The sequence below is a fragment of the Dipodomys spectabilis genome, unplaced genomic scaffold (genome assembly GCF_019054845.1).
Source record: "Dipodomys spectabilis isolate Male_0828 unplaced genomic scaffold, ASM1905484v1 ptg000105l, whole genome shotgun sequence".
In the NCBI taxonomy this organism is placed as follows: domain Eukaryota; kingdom Metazoa; phylum Chordata; class Mammalia; order Rodentia; family Heteromyidae; genus Dipodomys; species Dipodomys spectabilis.
In genome coordinates, this window is record NW_024870782.1 from 1422474 (window position 1) to 1433959 (window position 11486).

Genomic DNA, 11486 nt, shown 5'->3' on the forward strand with positions numbered 1-11486 from the left:
TCCAGTAATAGTTACTTCCAGTAACAATCAATGATGGTGCTTGAGGTATAATGAATGTTTTCTGTCTTCATTGAAATAGCACAAGGAAATCTTTGGACATGTGGTAGCAAGTGTTCCAGAGACAACTTAGTAAAGAGAAAATATAAATTTTAAATTCCTTATAAGTACATTATCTAAGAGTACATTGAGTTCAAACTTCATAAGTGCTCCATAAATTAAGGTGAATTTTAAATGGGAAAAAAGTTCTCAGATCATTTTTTGTGAGTGTATATGTTGTGCATTATTTCCCAAGTGTACATGAGTTAACAGTAAGAGAAAAATTAGCAATAATAGGAGAAAGAGGATTTCTGTGTTTTAGTGTTCAATACAATATAGAAGACTCTACAAAAAAGACAACATTGAAACAATAAAGCCAAGTCCAGTATGTAGATTTATAGAAGTGTCATAGAGAAAGCATTACTCCCAAGTTGAACATGAATATGAGGCCACTCCCTTTCTAAATCACCCTTGCTAAACATGAAAATTTGTAAAAAGTAGAATGGAAGAATGATTCTGGTTCCATTCAAGTCAGATGTAGGAGAATGGACTTAACTGGAAAAAAAAAAGTCCATCTTGAGAGAGCAGGGATTACACTAGCCATACCTTTTCTTATATATTTTATGTTTTTGTTGGTTGTGGCACGTGAACCCTGGGTGCTGTCTCTCTGCTTTTCAGCTCCAGGCTAGTGCTCTACCACTTGAGCGACAGTGCCCCTTCCAGTTTTCTGGTAGTTAATTGGAGAAAAGAGTCTTGAGGACTTTCCTACTGGGGCTGGCTTTGAATCTCAATCCTCAGATCTCACCGCCACCCAGCTTAAGATCACATTTCTAACAGTATACACTCAGGATATGTAATGTGTATGTAATGTGTATGTGAATTCTTGAGTTAAAAATCTGGGCTACCACTTAAACTTAAATGTTTGTAGTTTAAAAGTAGATACTTCTAGAAAAATAAACCTAAGAATTTAAAGGGGTCTGGGTAGTTCAGTTTGCATCCATCATGGGCAGAACAGTCTTTGAGACACTATCAATAATTAACCAGATAAAGTTGCATTGGAAGAATGGTTCAAGTGATGGAATGACAGTCATGATAAAGATTGCTGGATAAGACCTTGAGGCTTTTGCATACATACATACAAATATACACATACACACAGAGGCACTTATTTGTGCACACACAAATACACAAATAAAAACTGTCAGAATATATAAGAAAGTTAGAAACAATAGAAAATATGTCCTGAGTAAGACTAGAATCAGTTGATAAATTTTATTATTAGAAAGTATTAGAAAGTCCTCAAGTGAACTATGTTCAAAAAAGTTTAAGATTATTGCTTAGTTAGGGACCAGAGGTAGTAAGAAAGTCAAGTATATCATTATTAAAGGGATCAGATCCATGGAGGAATGAATCAGAGTCCACAGCAGGTGCATCTGAAAATGTTCATATCTTGTGTCAAATGTTAGAACATCTTTGAAAATAGTACATAAATAGTCTTGGCAGTCATTGTATGGATAAGATCTTCATAGAAGTTGAGAATTGCTTAATTTCTAGATTTTAATAAACCAACAAACTATGGCAGGGCAATGTGATACAGGCCTGGAATTGTTGCACTCAGAATAAGACAGGATATTATTGAGTGGAATTACCTTCCCTGGACTAGGTAGTAAAATTTTGTCTCAATAATACAAACCAAATAACAAGAAAGGAATACACAGTTGTAAGTTTGGGCTAATTTTGTCATTATGTTTTGAGAAGTCAAGTTTCCTATTGAAATGCAACTCATATATAATCCTCAATTGTGTTTTAAATGCTGTCTTCATTACAGAACATTCCTAGATACAAAGTAGCTCATGATTCCCATCCAAAATTTGAAAAAGTAAGTAAGCATCCTTCTGCTGGTTTCCAAAGAAATTATAAAGGTTTACAAAACTTAAGCCTGGAGAAATAGAAAACTTTGTCAAATATAGGACTTTGTGGACCTTGCTAAATTAGAATTTATTTTCAAAATAAGTATTTTGTTTTTGTTTGTAATTCCATATTCTATATGATACTACAAAATTCTTTTTAAGTAGAGGGTTTAATTGACAAATTCACAAATTATTCTAACATTCTATTTGCCTAGAATATTCTTTCAAGAAAGTTAGAACTTAGTTAACAGATAATTCCAACTGTTCATGTATCAAATGATAATGTGAATAATGTAGACAGAGTTGCCAACAAACGAATTATATTATTTATAAATTTAGAAAAAGAGCAATTTTTTGAGGGTGTGGTATAACATGGTCTGAAGAGAATAATTGTGTGATAACTTGTTTCTTCTATCTATATGTAACACAGGAAGAAATTTCCTTAATTACGTGCCTCTGTATACAATGATAAAAATGCTAGGTTTGGGGTTCGTTTTTATTTCTGTATTTGTTTTACTGGTTTGTCCTAGGGCTTGAACTCTGGTCCTGGACATTGTCTCTGAGCTCAAGATTCGTGCCCTACCACTTAAACCTCAGTGCCACTTGTGTCTGTCTTTTTCTGAGAAGTTTATTGGAGATAAGAATGTCAGCAACATTCCTGCCCTGGTGGGCTTTGAACCGTAATCTTCCGATCTTAGCATCTTGAATATCTATAATAGTTAAAAAATATATAAATAATATTTTCAAGTGTTCTGATCTCAAGAATACCATTGGGGTAAAAATGATGCAGCCCAGTTTATTGGGGTTCTTTCCAAAACAATGAGGACATCACATTAGCAGAGGTGTAGTATTTTTTACAATAAAGAAAAGCTATTCATGATGTGAAATAAGGGAATTTTCAGGTGTACCTTACAAGTTGGAATTTCTTGGGCTAGGATGACTTTATGGCATAAATATTGGGATTGCTTACTCTTGAATAATTATCACAGATGCTTCATAGTTTTATGCTCTACCAATTGTGGTTATTTTTCTTTTGACTTCTCAATCTGTAACACCTCATTGGAAACTGCATCTATTGAAGAATTACATAACATGCAAACAGGTATTGTTTTGAATTTCTCAGGTATGGAACGGTCAGAATTTGAAAATGAGTAGTTATTAGTCATAGGAATTTTGAAGAACACATATATTCTGTTCTCTTAACAACTTATTTACTTTTAAAAGTTATGGGTTTCCATAGAATTAAACTTTTTTCGGTTTTATGTGTGTAAAAGTACTAAATTTATTCTTTTTTCAAAATATTGGCAAGTATATTGTGACAATATTGTCTAGCTGGATAACATTCGAGTTGATGACCCTCTGATAAAGAAGGAGTAATTAATTCAAATTAGATGCCAAAGAGTAATGATTTTTAAAAGTTACTATATAAATAATAACACTATACCAATACAGTGAAATTTTATTTTATGCAGCTTACTTTTTAAATTTAATTTTATTGTCAAAGTGATGTACAGTGGAGTTACAGTAACTGTAAGGTAGTGAATAAATAACTTTTTAAATTTGTTATCCCCTCCCTCATTTTTCTAACAATTTTTCTCACCTCAATACCCCTCACTAGTTGTAATGTATATTTCCAACATATTGTCTTGTGAGTATTACTAATGCATTGGTTTGCACTTTGTCCTTTGTGTCGACATTTTCTTGTTCCTCTTCCCTTCCCTAATTAAGATAAATGTATACATAATGCACAGGGTACAAAGTCAAATACAGCAAGGGATAAACCATAGGGGAAAACCCAAAGAATATAGAAATCACTTAATACATTAAAAACAACAACTGCAAATAAAAATCTCTGATTCCATATCTTAGAGTTAATTTTGCTCAGTATCATCTTATATGGTCATATGTATGCATAACAAAGCCACTGGAAAATATTAGTTGCATGGACACTATATTGTGAAAACAACATGGTAACTGTTTTTGATGGTCAAGGTGGAATTAGGATTGGTGAATTCGTGGTTGTGATAAAGGAATTTCAAAAGAGTTTTAAAATTGTGACAGGTAAATTTTAATTTTTAACAACTTAGCTTATGAAGAAAATTTAAAATTGCCTGGGAAAATAGGCTTTCGTGCAAAGAAATCCATGGAGACTTAGTGGAGAGGAAGCAATGTGGGTGAAGATGGCTCATTTTCACACTAAACAAACAAACTTAAGAAACCTTCCTATAAATCCTGTAAGTTTCCGTGAGAATTGTCCTTACCCGGGAAATATACTCTCACTGTGTGAAACAAGGTTGTAGTGGAATTTAAATTCAAAGTTCTTAAAAAAAAAAAGACATCAAAATTTGTGAATTGGCCTTTACTTAACAAACAGTAATTCTTTGAAAAAGATAATTTGGGTCAAAATATTTAGGGACAAAGTGCCCTCCACAATGAAAGAAGACATTGGGCTTACACATTTCTGTTTATAATACTTTCCATGAGGTCTTTGCATGTGAAGCACTGAAACACAGAAAAAAATCTGATTAGATACTTCACACCAGTGATTTCACATTTCAAAGTGGCTCACAAAAAATAATACCCTTATTATCATGAGATGGTGAAAACGTCTCTTAGTACAAAAGCCTAAAAGTTTGGGGGTCACAAAATAATTGAACAAATGGAAAAGCTTAGAAATCAGTGTTCTTAGAAGCCCTAGCTAAGTGTATTGGCTTCATCAGTGGAGGGAGATCAAAACTTTTTGATATAGATTGTCTTAATATTTGTGCTACCTAAAGTGATTTTATAGAGCCAATTTGGCTCACTACAATGCAGAACTGATTGAATGGAATATCAAAATAAATTCCACATCCAAATGATGCAACTTAAAAGAGTTTTAAAGGAGAAACCATGAAGGTTTAGCAGTGGGGAAGGCCTTATAGTGCTTCAGCTTCACTAGACTTGAAGCCAAGAAGCTGTGATTAATTGGATATCAGGCAAGAGTTAAGAGGACATAGAAGTAGAACATGCAAGCATTGTCCTTTGTAACAGACACTGTCATCCAAGGCATGGGTGATTTAACTCTATTCTCCCCCATTCATCTTGTTGAGCAAATGCAAGACTAAGAGAAAAATAATCTATTGAAATAATTTTGCAAAAATGACTTCACTGTTCCTGATATGATATCTAAGGAGAATCTAAAGAGAGAAGATAAAATGGAGTATTCTTCAGTTTCCCCTAAGTATCTTGTTAGCAAAATATAACTTTGAGTTAGAAGTGATTGAACCAAAAAGTGTTGGAGTACTTATTTTTGTTGGCACTTTAGACACAGAAGATTTTCAAGGTAAAAGAAAAAAGAATAGCCATATATTTGTGATCACAGATTCTTGGACTGGTTTTATGGAGACAAAGTTTTACATTAGAGTTTGTCCTGATTAACATAAATGTTAGATTTTCATGGCAACAAGTGCAAGGGGGAAGTTTATTGGACTCGCTTGAATAAGTAAGCAGCATGATAGAAAAAAATGGGGGCTGGGAAGGTGGCTCAGTGGTAGAGCGCTTGCCTTGCATGCCTGAAGCCCTGGGTTCGATTCCTCAGCACCACATAAGCAAAAAGAAAAAAGCTGGAAGTGGCGATGTGGCTCAAGTGGTAGAGTGCTAGCCTTGAGCTGAAGATCTTAGGGATAGCACCCAGGCCCAGAGCTTAGGCTCCACAACCGGACCCCCCCCCAAAAAAGATGTAAAATAAATACACAATAAATAATATAGTAGGTTTAGGAAGGTTGCTCAATAGTTTAGTGCTTACCTTGCATGCATGAGGGCCTGGGTTCAATTCCTCAGCACCACATAATCAGAAAAAAAAAGCCAAAAGTGGCACTGTGGCTCCAGTGGTGGATTGCTATTCTTGAACTGAATAGCTGAGGGACAGTGCCTAGGCCCAGACTTCAGGCCCCATGACCAACAAAAACAAACAAATAAATGGGTCCTGGAAGGTGGCTCAGTGGTAGAGCGCTTGCCTTGCATTCATGAGGCCCTGGGTTCGATTCCTCAGCACCACATAAGTAAAAAGAAAAAAGCCGGAAGTAGTGCTGTGGCTCAAGTGGTAGAGTGCTTGCCTTGAGGTGAAGAGCTCAGGGACAGCGTTCAGGCTCAGAGTTTAAGCCCCACCACTGACAAAAAAGAAAAGAAAAGAAAAGAAAAAAATTGAAAATAATATTTAGTGAATTACTTTGACCAATTACTTTGTCAGAACAAAGAAGGAAATATATAATTCAAAATCATTGACTTAAAAGTATGAAGAGAGAGTAGTGAAGAGAGATGAAAGAAAACATAGAGAATTGTTTTCTCTCCAGTGTAGTAAAAGGTCCTTGATCTTGTTTATTTCATTCTATCTTCACAAGCTATCAAGTATGTCTCAGTACTGGAGTGTCCACTTCAGACAAAGAGAACTCGCAGAAGAAAGATGGTATTTGCAGCAGATGTAGGTGATTTATAACTTTAGACAATCTATTTAAATCTGTTCAAAATTCTCACCTACTGTAAACTTCCCTCTTTGAATATCTTTGTTTGCTTTTCCCAAAACTGCCTTCCATTAACAGCTTAAATTTTTGAGAGGTCATGCTCATACTCTAAAGATTGCTGTTTGGTTGTGATTTTTGTCTGTTCTTTAACTGAATTTCAAAAGGTTGTGCAAGTGTGTTACAATTAAATATGTCCATTTAATTGTCCAATGCCCCTGGATCAGATTCACTCCTTCTATCATTGTCAATCAACCCCTTCTCCAAGATTTATTTCAGATTTACCACTTCCTTTATCACATGTGTACATTGACTATTCTAGCTGTACTTGTCCCTTGTTCCATTTTTCATTCATTCTATGTCTTTACTATTATTCCTCTCTGCTTTCAACTTCCTGATAATCGTTCTGTTAAACTGTCTGTTAATATTTTGAAAGGTTTATTTTCATTCTTTGGAGATTCAATCCTGTATATACTTGAACTTATGTCAACTTACATTTCCATAATTTGTTCATCTGCAATAATAATGTGCAAGACTGGAGATGTGAAGCCCCTAGACTTGATTTTATTCTCATTCATTTGAAAGATTAATCTTTAGTCAACAAGAAAGTTTAAAAATGGCTTAGAATGTATTCCTAACTATCAGTTTTTATAAATGTCTATGTACAATGGTGTGTGATTATTTTACTTTCTATGGGATAATATTTTCTACTACCTGTAAGTTTTGGAAAAAGAAGAAAATTAAAATTTACTACTATAGAGGAATATGATAGAAATAGAAGACAGATTTTATGTTTGTCACATCTCTGATGAGTATCTATATTCAAGACTTACTATGTTAGACTTATAGGGAAAACATAAAACAACGTATGATAAGGCAACTCTTTGTGGCTTTTTAAAATGTACCTTATTAAGTGATGAAATTTACTTTATTAGCTTATGTTTGCGTTTGAAATTTGGGAGGTTGATCTATTTAACATATTTCTGGAAGGCACCTACTGAACAACACAAATGGTGGGTGGTATTATTTCTACACTTTAATGAGTGGTTGAAACAATGGCATTAGTGTTGGGTAAATAAATCAACTCTATAGTAACTTGCTCCCTACACTTGAAAAGCTTATAATGTCACTGAGTATCATCTATTTGTCAAATGTTATTTTGGCGATTGTGATATTTAAAAGTTTATTTGAAAAAAAATACACTTTCAGGAAATTAAATGTTTTGAGAATGACAACATTTTATACCACAGAACCAAGTTTTACTGGAGTACCAAAGTTTTGAAGCACTAAGGATCTTCACAATTAATGTTTCTCTGGATTACATTTGACCTCTAAGTCAAGTTTTCCGGGCCTGGTTAGACCAATTACAGATCTATTTTTCCAGGTAATATTTTCTGGGCCCACTAATGCTGGACTGAAATCTTTCATTAATCATTAGGGGAGGGGTATTAAAAATAATTTTGTGACACTTTGTGATGTTGTTCACTGATATGGTCTGGTCATCTGTAAATTGAAAATTTGAATTACAGTACTTTCTCTCAGATTTTATGATCTCATCCTTCATTTTAAGTTCCCTTGCATTTCACAATTGCTTACTGCTAATTCCTTCTTCTCAAAGAATTGAGGCCCTAAAATATTATAGGAAATGAGAAATTAAGATGGGTCTTCAATTACATTCTGTTGGCATGTTGTATGGGCCTAGGTGAGAAGTCTTGCACCTGTTATCTGATGATGCAGGTAACTGGGACCTGGGATCCTAGGACCCATGGGTCCTGCAGAAGAATGATATCTTTTAGAGATCATATCAGCAAAATTTGGGTATAATCAGTAGGAATGCTTCAGAAATATGGAGAAAAACATTTTGGGACCAGCGAGTTAAAACCATGAACAGGGCAGCAGACTAAAATCCCTTATAGATTAGAGGAAAACAACATTTTTTTACCATGTGAATTCAGAAGACCAAGAACACTTAGAAGGTATCACAAGATTATACTCAAGACATTACATTGATACTTTTTATATTCCGATATATATTCTAAACCTAATTATTTATTTTTTTATTTTATTTATTTTTTTGAGGGGTGTTCCGGTCGTGGGGCCTGAACTCTGGGCCTGGGTGCTGTCCCTCAGCTCTTCAGCTCAAGGCTAGCGGTCAAACCACTTGAGCCACAGCGCCACTTCTGGCTTTTTTCTTTTTGCTTATGTGGTGATGAGGAATCGAATCCAGGGCCTCAGTTATGCAAGGCAAGCGCTCTACCACTGAGCCACCTTCCCAGCCCTAAACCTAATTATTTATATTCCAATTCTATTCATTGGAATAAATAATTATCAATTTATTTATCAAATTATCAATTAATTCTAGTAAGTTTCACTGTGTGAAATATAAAATCAGCAAATATAAAATAAAATATATATCTATGTATAATATAATAAAAAAACAGCACATGTTTTACATTGTTCTGTGGTGGTTAGGGTATTAAAGACAACTTTGTTTTAAAGTAATATTGCATTATCTCTACCACAGTATTTCGTAGAGCTAGACCTAAAGTTTTACCATTTGTGGATTTACAGTCTGGAGACAAGAGGAAACACTGTGATTAAAGCATTACTAATTTAAGGCCTAATATCGAGGAGAAACACATGGACTTCTCCTGGAGCTATGGAAATATTTGTTGATAGAAAGACAGTAGTGTAAGTTCCTTCCTGGTTGGAAGGTAGACAGACCATGACATTAGGTAATCATGCATATGAACAATTTTTCACCTTCTTGGCTTTAGCTACTTTTGAAATGGTAGGTATCATAAACAATTATATTTTGATAAAATACCTTCTGGTCTGAACAGTTCTGTCTGAACTGTTCATCTCTCTATGATCCCTTGTAACTAAGATTAGTTTTCTTCCAGTAAGATAAAGTATGATTTCAGGGTAAGATATTCTGCTTGGTCTGTTCCTACATGGAGGAAGGTTAAAGGGTCAGGTAGACATCTGTGCCAGTAAGAACTCATTTGGGAAATTTTAAGCTGGAGAAGTTTAGAAGTAGCTCATAAGCAAGGTTTACTTTGGATCCATTAGCACAACAAAGCTAACTCAGTTGGACAAATAAGTACTTGAAAAAGCCATCACTTTTGGACCTAGCTATAAATGCTTCAAAGTATGATCAAATCTAAAATGAAAAAGACTTAAAATAGTCAGTGACAAAAAAATTTCAAATGTGAGCAATCGACGAAACAATATAATTTTTCCACTATATACACAATTTTAGGAAAAAACGATCAATAGTATTGTTAGGAACAATAAGGTTTCCTTGTTACAAATAGGCACGCAAAGATATAAGCCTATATGAAGATTGCATCATTAACTACTTAAATTTAGAGGATACTACATGCTTCAGCAGCACGTCTACACAAATTAAAACAATACAGAGATTAACATGGCACTTGCACAAGGATGAAATGAAAATTTGTATAGTATTCCATATTTTTCATTCTTCAGATGCAAGAAATGAAAAGCAGTTGTTAAAAAGTTGATTACATAATTACAAGAGTAACAATACATGTAAGTCCTAGAATTAAAGGTTAGTTTCATATCAGTGTATTAAATCTTCACCTCAGAAATGCCTTTACATAGCATAACCTTTACAAAACTTTTGAAATTAGTTAAATTCTCATTTTATCCCAAAGAAATATACTAGTATAAGGACCTAGAAAACAAAAAGGAATCTTTAACTTTATATATGGAATGCAATCTTACAGGACACATTTATTAATGAACCTATGTATTACAAAACAATGTAGAATTCAAATTATATCTAGGAGAGAATGAAATAGATTATGGATATTATGCAAACACAGAATATAGAATATTTTAAAATATCCTTTTTCAGACAAGCACAAGAAATATCTTTAGTTTTTGTACTACTCATTTCAACAGATAAATTCAAATTATTTCTGATTTAAAAAAATCACAAACTGCAGAAATCATTATACATGTATACAAAAACAGTCTCTTGAATATACTTTAACATCAAAATCAGACAATTCACTTGGAAGAATTCCCCAGAATTTTTACAGGAAGATATTGCTGGTATTTGGATTGTGAAAATATTTTCTATGGACACAAAGAATGGACTGGCACTTTCATGCAATTGTTTCAAACATATTTATAAGATGATTTCTTTGTTGCTTTGTATGTCCCTCCCCCATGGCATAACCCCTGCTTTCACTGTATTTGATGTTGGTATAATTTGTGGCTGGGAAGGGAAAAAAAAACAAACCTTTAAATAGGGATACAGGTGGACCCATTGCAACGAGATGTACAAATAGTTATGTCAAAAAATGAACTTTACAAATTTGGTTGGGGTGGGAGGACAGGGAGAGGGGGGAGATGAGAAAGGATGGGAAGCGGAAACAAAGGAAGAGACAACAATGCTTGATAAGAAATGTTTTCATTTTCTTGCTCATGCAATTGTAACCCCTCTGTATGTCATTTTCACAATGAAAAACAAACAAACAAACAAAAGAATGGACTGGCATTTTGAAGTTTAAGAAACTTAATTGATACCTTAGCTATAGTAAATAATGCTGCAATAAATATATTTGTTCTGGTAGCTTTCGTATGGTCATGTTTGATGCCCCTCAGTAGATGAATGGATCAAGGAAATGTGATATATATACACAATGGAATTCTATGCCTCCACCAGAAAGAATGACATTGCCCCATTTATTAGGAAATGGAAAGACTTTGAAACAATTATATTAAGTGAACTAAGCCAGGCCCAAGGAAACCTAGGTCCCATGGTTTCCCTTATTTGTAATAACTAGTATATGTCTGACAAAAGCAGAAATGGTCAGATAAGTTGATGTTAGGTGAAATGAACCCCAAGATAAAGATTCAAATCTTTTTTTTTCCTTGCGATTGTTTCTATTATATTTTTAAGATGATTTCTTTGTTGTTTTGTATTTCCCTCCCACGGTATAACCCCTGTTTTCACTGTATTTGATGTTGGTATGATTTGTGGTGGAGAAGGAAAAAAAACAAACAGTTT

General features: G+C 33.9%; 1 pseudogene; it reads left to right on the forward strand.

The window, feature by feature from the left end:
- Window positions 1-9824: 9824 nt before the first annotated feature.
- LOC122114076 lies at window positions 9825-9924 on the forward strand (annotated as a pseudogene).
- Window positions 9925-11486: the final 1562 nt, after the last annotated feature.